The sequence below is a fragment of the Drosophila innubila genome (assembly GCF_004354385.1).
Source record: "Drosophila innubila isolate TH190305 chromosome 3R unlocalized genomic scaffold, UK_Dinn_1.0 2_E_3R, whole genome shotgun sequence".
In the NCBI taxonomy this organism is placed as follows: Eukaryota; Metazoa; Arthropoda; class Insecta; order Diptera; family Drosophilidae; genus Drosophila; species Drosophila innubila.
Window position 1 is genome coordinate 5,941,585 of NW_022995380.1, and position 8,480 is coordinate 5,950,064.

The window sequence follows — 8,480 nt, forward strand, 5'->3', positions numbered from 1 at the left end:
AATTTGTTATTTCCGCAACTTCCGCTTCAATAGATTGGGCGGAGGGTAAAGGGGAAAGTGTTTAAGAATTTTAATGTTATAATAAATTGGTGGACTCTGTCCTCCACTTGTACTTGCAAGGTCTTGATATTTTTGTAATAAATTTGCTGCAGCAACTTTTGTTAGCCGGATGACCTTTGGGGCCGCGCTGAAAAGTAGGCAACGAATAGTTTTCCAACAAAATTTAATTTCATGCGAATAAAGTTGCACGGAATTTACTCTATATATTTTAAAATTCACAAAATCTATAAGCCTCAAATCGCATTCGTATTTAAGTCGAAAATTATTTTGAAATACGCTTTAAAGCAGCTCAAGAGAAACATAATTGCCAGTCGTAAGGCCTGCTACACTGCTTAGCATAAGTGTGAATTCATTTGGTTAATTAGAGCAGGATTTCGAGATTACCATGTGCCAGCCGGGGTTGTCTTCTGCAATGCTCTTGTGTGTGGTTTGCATGTGAGTGTGTGTATGACAGACACAACGGACAGACACGAAGGAGTTGGCCAAGCATTGCATCACTTGACCAGTTCTAGCTCTGCCCACGTCTGCGGTTTCAACTACGATTTTGGTTGAATTGCTCAACTCACACACAGATACACGCAAACACGTATATGTGTGCACAAGTGTGTGCAGTTACAGGTTAAACGCTTGCCTGTTTGCCCGAGTGTCTATTAATGAGGTGTTGCTTTGTTGTTGCCATGGGATACCATGTCAAAATCGTTACACATGCTCAGTTCCCAGCCAAAGTTAGCTAATTTGACAATAAAAGCATGAAAGTAAATATTTTCAAAATGAAAAAAAAATACACAAAAACAAACAATATAAAAATTGAACGTTTTTGTTGTACGGACGGGCATAGGGCTAACTTTATGGCCACAAACACAAATTACAACTACTACAACAATGACAGCACCAACAAAAAATAACAACAAAAAGTTTGTCATGCAAACAGTTTGGAGAGTTGGACTCCATCTCCACCTGGAGAACGATGCAAAAGGTGCTGGGAACGAGCGCTGATTTACATGTTGCCTGAACTGGACTCTCACGGCCACTAAATTAGAAGTTACTCGGATGCTGATTTTGAGCCTGTGAGCTAGTGAACGGTGGGGGCTTTCATTTTATCTCAATTAAAACTTGTCCTTCAGCATGTCAGCACTGTGGCTAGTACAGTTAGAGGTGGCATGCGCCCAGTGCGCTGTTTGCCACTTGAAAGTTTATGCCTTATGAGCCGCAAATGGCCACAGGACACGAACATGGATACGGACAAGCTACACTCTGCCACTGCCACTGGACTCATAATAAAGACACACGGGCAAGGTGGCCTAACTAAGTCTGTGTGCAGTGTGAATGAAAACAAAAAAGGTAGAAGAAAAAAAGAATCTGCTGAGTCAACAGTAGCTGAAACTGCCGGCTGGTCTTGCCATCGCGACTGCTATTCCTAATGCCGTTGAAGCTTGGCCCAGGGGTGCTGTGTCGGTTGTGTCGGTAACGGTAACGGCCACGGCGTTGCCTCATCATTAGCATCAGCAACAGCAGTGTGCTGTGCCCCTTGCCCGTTTTCCCAGCAGGATGCGGCAATTTCTACACCTACGCGTTTGTCTGCGGCCAGACAGTCGCTGTGGCCAGGTCCGGTTTGGTCCGAACAGACCGCAGCATCAGCTAGCATCGTGGCCATGACTAGCGCTAACAATAAAACCAAATGTGTGGCTGCCCAGAGATGCAGACGCTGCTACAAACCTGGAAGCTGGCCACATTTCCATGCTGCACATTGCACCACGACTCACCGTCGTTGGGTAGCCCATAAAAGTATGCAACAAAAAGCGCCGAAACTGCATTTATTTTGTTTGGCATTTCTTCTCGCGCTCTCACTACTTATGCAGTTTTTTCTGTTTGTTTTTTATTCTAACTCATTTTGCATGCAAATAATACGGTTATGAATTATTTATGCATGCAGACTGAGCGAGTGCGGTTTGCCTGCATTTACCAAACATTTTTTATGTACAATTGGTTTGTGTACAAAGAAAAAATTTGTCAATGTGAATGATGTGCAAACAATGATTTGGTTTTTCTTTTTTTTTTTTTTTATAAATAGTTTTGCTACAACGATAGCTAAATAAATATTGTCGATGTTAAATAAATCGCATTATATTGATTGTTGTATTTGAAATGCAGTCACAATTCTGCATCATTTTGCAAGTAATTTTGTATTTAAATTTAATTTATTCCGACAAAATGTTGACATAAAAGCTCTGTTAAGCTTTATTTTTCACCTTTTACTCGAATCGAACTAACTGTTTGAAAAAATTCACTATATTAATGAAATTAATTAATGTTTGACACAGTTGTTACATAAAATGTCTGTATATACAAATTCCTATTTAAACATGAACAATCAAAAGATTTTATTAACATTGTGGTCAAAGTCAACACAAAACTATTGTGGTTTTCACTTTTCATATAGCAAATGGATTATTGACTTTAACTATTGCCAATCTAACAATCATTATTATGTAAAATGTATTCTTCAACAATTTTAACAGATAATTTGTCAACACAATTTCCAAAAAAAACTTAATACAAAATTAAATAATATATCGAATTCATGAAAATGTTGCAACAAAAACCGGTACTATATTTAAGTTGAAAACACAGTTGCAATCGTGAGCTTCATTTTCAGCAAAGTCATTTGCATTATTTATGACTTTGTGAGCGCCACCAAATTACCGAAAACCACGGAGTCCCACCTATTTCCGTAACCCACGCATCGTGTGCGTTCTCTGATATATTTCATATTAATAGCCTGTTTAAAAATGTTGCTCGCTGTTCAGTGTGTCTGTCAGCTTTCTAGGCCCCAGTTGGTTGTATAACAACGGTGGCAAGTAAACAATATCAGGTAGACACCCCAACAAGCCAAACAACCCAAACAACCAAACAACCAGACAACCATCTGCCACGCATTCAGTCAATGCGTCAGTCCGTGCGATACCTGTGTGTAGACGTGGCAAAAATGAGGCCCATGTCGTTCTGACGCACTGCGTGATGTATTACACTGGCATATGATTGTTCATTTCTGGAATTTACACATGTTTACATGCCTGATCTGGTTGCGCCCCTCTGTGCCATACCCCAAACCCATTACACCTCCTTCTTCATTTACAAGCGCACATGTAAAATTGTTGTTGTTTGTTATGATGACGAAGCATTACAAATTTTTGGTCGCATTAAGTTTTTCGCCCGCCAACGAAGCGCACCTTAAATCCATGTAATTTTGTTAAAATATTGTTAGGCTTTGCAACAACACGAATGCTTGTTGATATGCGGCTAAGCCGCTAAACGGCGACAACAATCGTTGCAGCTCCAAAACGCTCTCAGATTTATAATAATTTAGTCACGACCAGACATCTATCCACTTTAAAGTGTATTAGGGAATAAAATCAAGTTTAAATCAATTACGAATAAGATATTCGCATTTAGGTTAATGCTAAGCTGTCACTAAACTATATCCATTATATGAGGGACCGTAACAGCTATAATTTTTTAAATAAATATTATGAAAAAAAATATGCTGATTTTTAAAAAAAAGTTGAAAAATGAAATAACTAATATTTTCAATTTTTATTATAAATATTAATAATAATAATTAGTTTCCATTAATTTAAAAAAATTAAAAATAATTATTAGTTTCAATTTTTTTTCAATATTAATTACAACTATACAATGTCAATTATAATAAACCTTAAAGGAAAGATAAAACGAATGTATATTAAAGGATATTTAAGGTATTGATATTTACACTCAATTTTTATTCTTCAATTTTTATAATAAAAATTAAAATTAATAATTATTTTTTAAAATTAATGAACATTTGTATTTTTAAAATAAAAATTAATATTAATTATTATTTTTAATTTTTTATAATAAAAATTAAAAATTATTGTTATTATTCAATTTTTGTATAAAAATTTTTTGGTATTAAATTATTTTAAATCCTTAACTATTATTTGCAGTGTCTGCATTATATTCCTAAATTAAATATTATAAATCCGGAACTACAATTTAGCAAATAATTCGATGTCTTCAAATTATTTCCAACCAAGATCTTGACTAATGCAATGTTTTTTAATATTTCCTTTCGATAGTATATAAACAATTCTTTCTTTAAATTTCCAGGCTATTTAAAAGGGTTGCTACAAAATATGTGATTTTTACGGCCAACACGTGTTGTTTGTTGCTAATGGGTGTCCATTTAAATGACTAAAGCGACTTTTTAAAGCATAAGCAAAAGAAATTTTTGTATGTTTGTGATAAATTTGTGTTACGTGCAATGTATGTTCTCCGAAAGATTTTCCCACATTCAAAAGCACAACACTTGAAGATTGGCCAATTTACGAAAAGAGGGCGCACTGAAAAGACAACGCGTGTTTCATCAAATAAAGCCGCAACAAAAGGCAGGCAACAAATTTTCACATCATGCTTAAGTCGCTTAATCCTTTTAGTGTTAGAACGCGGTCCAAGTGCCAAGTGCCAACTAGAAACTGGCAAGACAACATGCGCAGCTCTCGAGGACTTCCAGGCCGAGGCCGAGGACGAGGCTGAGGCTGAGTTTGAGGTTGGGGCGATATACGAGTGAGCGCTCTGTCTGGCATTTCTTAAAAGGAAAACACAGCTTGAACATACTTACGACGTTGGCGTCGCCTTCGGCAAACTGTGGATTTGCGCTTTACACGCGTGTAATGTGCAAAAACTGCGTTTAATGCCGCACTAATCCCTCAACTACAATGCTGCCAATTTACGCAAGTGGCGCATTTGCTGCGATGGCAACCAACTTGACGGCTACGGCGACGGCGACAGCGACGGCGACAGAGGCGTTGGCGTCGACGCCTGAGGCTACGGCTTTTCAGCTTTTCCTTTGGTTTTGGTATAGTTTGGTATCGTTTTCGTTTTCCTGCCGCTCGGCTTTCCACTCGTAAGCGTAATGAATGGGTCGCGAGAGGGGGGGGGCAAAACTTTACAAGTGGTATAGCATCAATTTATTTAAGTGGATTTAAGCGGCGCTTACTTTTCGTTTTAGCAAATTTCCCAAGCACGCTTTCCATTCCTATTGAAAATAACGGCAATGCCTTAGATCCAGTAATAACAATAGTTTCCCAGAGAACTCGTTTAAATATTATTAATGGATATTATTGTTAAACGAAAATTTTGTGCGTCTTTAAAAATGTGAATTAACAAAATATGAATAAATGTTTATTTGTATTTATATTCATTTAAATAGTTTTTATGTAATATATGAAATATCTTAAATATATTTTCAAACACATTATCTATTATATTAAATTTTAAGCAGAGCTGTTAGTATTAGATTATCAGTCCGATTGTGATATCCACAAAGTAATTATCAATCGCCACAGGTCACTCTGATGATTGTCACCATTTGACAGTCTATTGGTCTCTGACTATATCACTATCACTATCTCTCTCTCTCTCTCTCTCTCTCATTCTCTATTTGCCTCTTCCTGCCATTTTGTTGAAATGAAGCGTTGATTGCAGTGAAACAATGCGTAAAAACGCCTCGTGCATTGTTTTTGTTTGACTGTGAATCCATTGTTCTAATATCTGCATACATACATATGTTGTACGTCTGTGTGTAACTAGTATGTGCATTTGTTGTGGTTATTGCGTTGCATATAAATTGAATTTGAATTTTCACAAACACTATTTGTGTTGTTTTGTGCTCTTCAATTTTCTTTCTATTTCCCTTTTTTCTGTACAGGCACCGCGTATATTTTAATTGACACTGAGCAAGCGATGCTTCCACTTGAATTGGTAAAATTTTGCTCACACATCACGCATACGCAGTGTGTCTGGTTTTTCAATTTTAGCTTTTTTTCTTCTTTTTATTTAGCTCTCCTTTTTTCTGTGCTGGCCAACGCTTGAAAGCAGGGACCGCAAATAATGATTATTTTTATTTTTTTAACTAAAAAAATCACACACTTCTAGTAAACCTAGAAAAAAATGGTTTACACCAAAATCTTTATTTTTACTTAATCTCTGCGTTTCCGTCATGATTTTTAAATTTATGATTTTTACGTTTTTCTTCAATGATAATTATTATTTTTGAGTAATTTTATAAAACTTAAACCGTAATCATTATTTTTGATCAAAAAAAAATAAAACTCAAAAATAATGATTATTTATGATTTTTACTTTTTTCTTCACTGATAATAATTATTTTTGAGTAATTTTATAAAACTTAAGCCGTAATCATTATTTTTGATCAAAAAAAAATAAAACTCAAAAATAATGATTATTTATGATTTTTATTTTTTTCGCTCAAAATAAAACTCAACAGAAACTTACGGCCTCTGGGTTAAATATTTTGCCAATATTATTTTTTATTATTATAAATGGAATATAAAGCTACCTCCTAGCATAATTTTTTTTTTCTAAAATTTTTTTTAAAAAAATTAAATAATTTATTTATTATATATTTCAAATGATTTTTATTCTTTTCGCTCAAAATAAAACTCAACATTTATTTGCTTTTCTTAAAATTTTTTTTTTATTTTAAGCTTTTGTCTCAGATTTTGTGACACGTTTAATTATTATTTAATTTTACGAAAAGTAATTTCGCCAATGACTCGTCACCGAGGTTGCACCTTTGATCCGTGAGCATCATTTTGAGGGCCGAAAACGATCTTTCAACACTCACTTGTGTTGCAGGAACCGAATGTACCACTTTGGCCAGTTGGTATAAAGTTGGGTATAGAAATCGCTTTTCCTCCCAATACTCCATAATATTGGAGGTCAAGCAAATTGGCTTTGGGCTATAGCCGTCAATTTCTGCATATCCCTTCTTTATTTCATCAGTTGGCCCGCCATCTTCAGTTTCATCATCTGAAGTAACCTCAATGGTCTGCAAGAACTCATTTAACAGCGAGCAGGTGTTTGAGTTTTGCGAAAGCAATGCATTCTCTGCCACGAAGGAAGTTGATGCGATATCTTTTCTAGAGCAAGGCTGTGCTATTGGACTAGTCTGAAATGTATATATCAATATGTTATATGTTATATATTAATGACATAAATACTAACGGGTTCTTTCAACTGAAAAAGTTGTAAAAAAAGCTTCTTAAGTTGGGCTCTGGCAAGCATTAGGTTGATTGGGTTCTGCAGCAACACTCGTCTTATCCGCGGGTCCAAATATATGCTGCAAATGATTGCATCGCACCCCAATAGGCTCTCTTCTCTTACACTGATGCACTGGCTCAAAGCTTGGCTCTCTGTGGTATTTGCTGCTGAAACGGTGAGCTTAAGCTCCATCCATAATATATAGAAGTCACCCATGAACAACTGAGTGCTTTGCAGCTTTTCTGTGGCGAAGTACGCCGGCTCCAGAGTATTAACAAGCCTTTTTAAATCACCCCACTCTGATGAAGTCAATTTCATTGAACTTTTAAGACGCCGTTCGCAAAACTCCTCAAATTGTTGCAGCTTGCTTAACATGGTGTATGTTGAGTTCCAACGTGTCGCAACATCTAGCACTGGTTGTGGCAATGACTCCTCCGTTAACAAATACCTACACCCCATAGAATATCGGGATTGTATAATAAAATTTAATGCTATTATTAAAACCATATTAAAATTAAAAAAAAAAAAACGCCGCAAATTGAAAAAAAAAAAAGTTTAGATAAATATAATTTACTAATATTTCCGTATTTAATTTGAACAAAAATATATTTTAAATTAACATGTGACGCTAACTGTATTATTCTTGTAATAAAATCTATGTAAAGTATACAAGCATCAAATATTAATTTATTCATATTAAAAACTTAGTTTGTTATGTATTTAAAAAAATAAATATAAGTATGGAAATATTGAAAGAAAATGTTAAGTCTTAGAGGAATATAGCCGACTTTGTACCAATATTTAACATAAGAATCCAATGAAAATACCTGTACGCCGGCGTTCTTAAAAGCTTCACAATTCGTCGTGCTTTTTCGATGAAATCAACGGATTCGAGGCGTTGTAAAAAATCCTTAACAGCTAGTTGAAGGGTATGTGCTGCACATTTTATAGAGCTAATTGAGTGAATTTTTAAATTCTTTAGCAGCTCTTCATCGTCCAAATCGTCTTCGTCATCCCCATCTGCCTCGCAACTACTTAGCAGTTCCACTGCCTTGACCATGTTTCGACCATTATCTGTCGTGATGGTATAAATTTGTTCCTTTGTAATGCTGAAATCAGCCAATATGGTCTTTATTTCGTTGCAAAGATTTTGGGATGTGTGCGCTGTTCTCAATTCGATCATGCCCAAAGTTTTAACGCATATTACACCGCGATCGATGAATTGCACATTAACACCAAGAATACCGCGATTGCATCTTGTGGCCGTGTCCATTTTAAGGCAGAGGATTCTGTTTTTAATGCGTTCCCCAATTTCG

The 8,480-nt window shown here is 35.6% G+C and overlaps 1 long non-coding RNA gene across 2 annotated transcripts; it reads left to right on the forward strand.

Annotated features, from left to right (window-relative positions):
- Positions 1-885: 885 nt before the first annotated feature.
- Positions 886-1,393, forward strand: LOC117791494. Of its 2 annotated transcripts, none has more exons than XR_004618056.1 (2): positions 886-1,135; positions 1,185-1,393. It is a non-coding gene; the product is annotated as an uncharacterized LOC117791494 (long non-coding RNA). The 2 variants fall into 2 exon arrangements; XR_004618057.1 differs by having other exon boundaries at positions 886-1,127.
- The last annotated feature ends 7,087 nt before the right edge of the window (positions 1,394-8,480 follow it).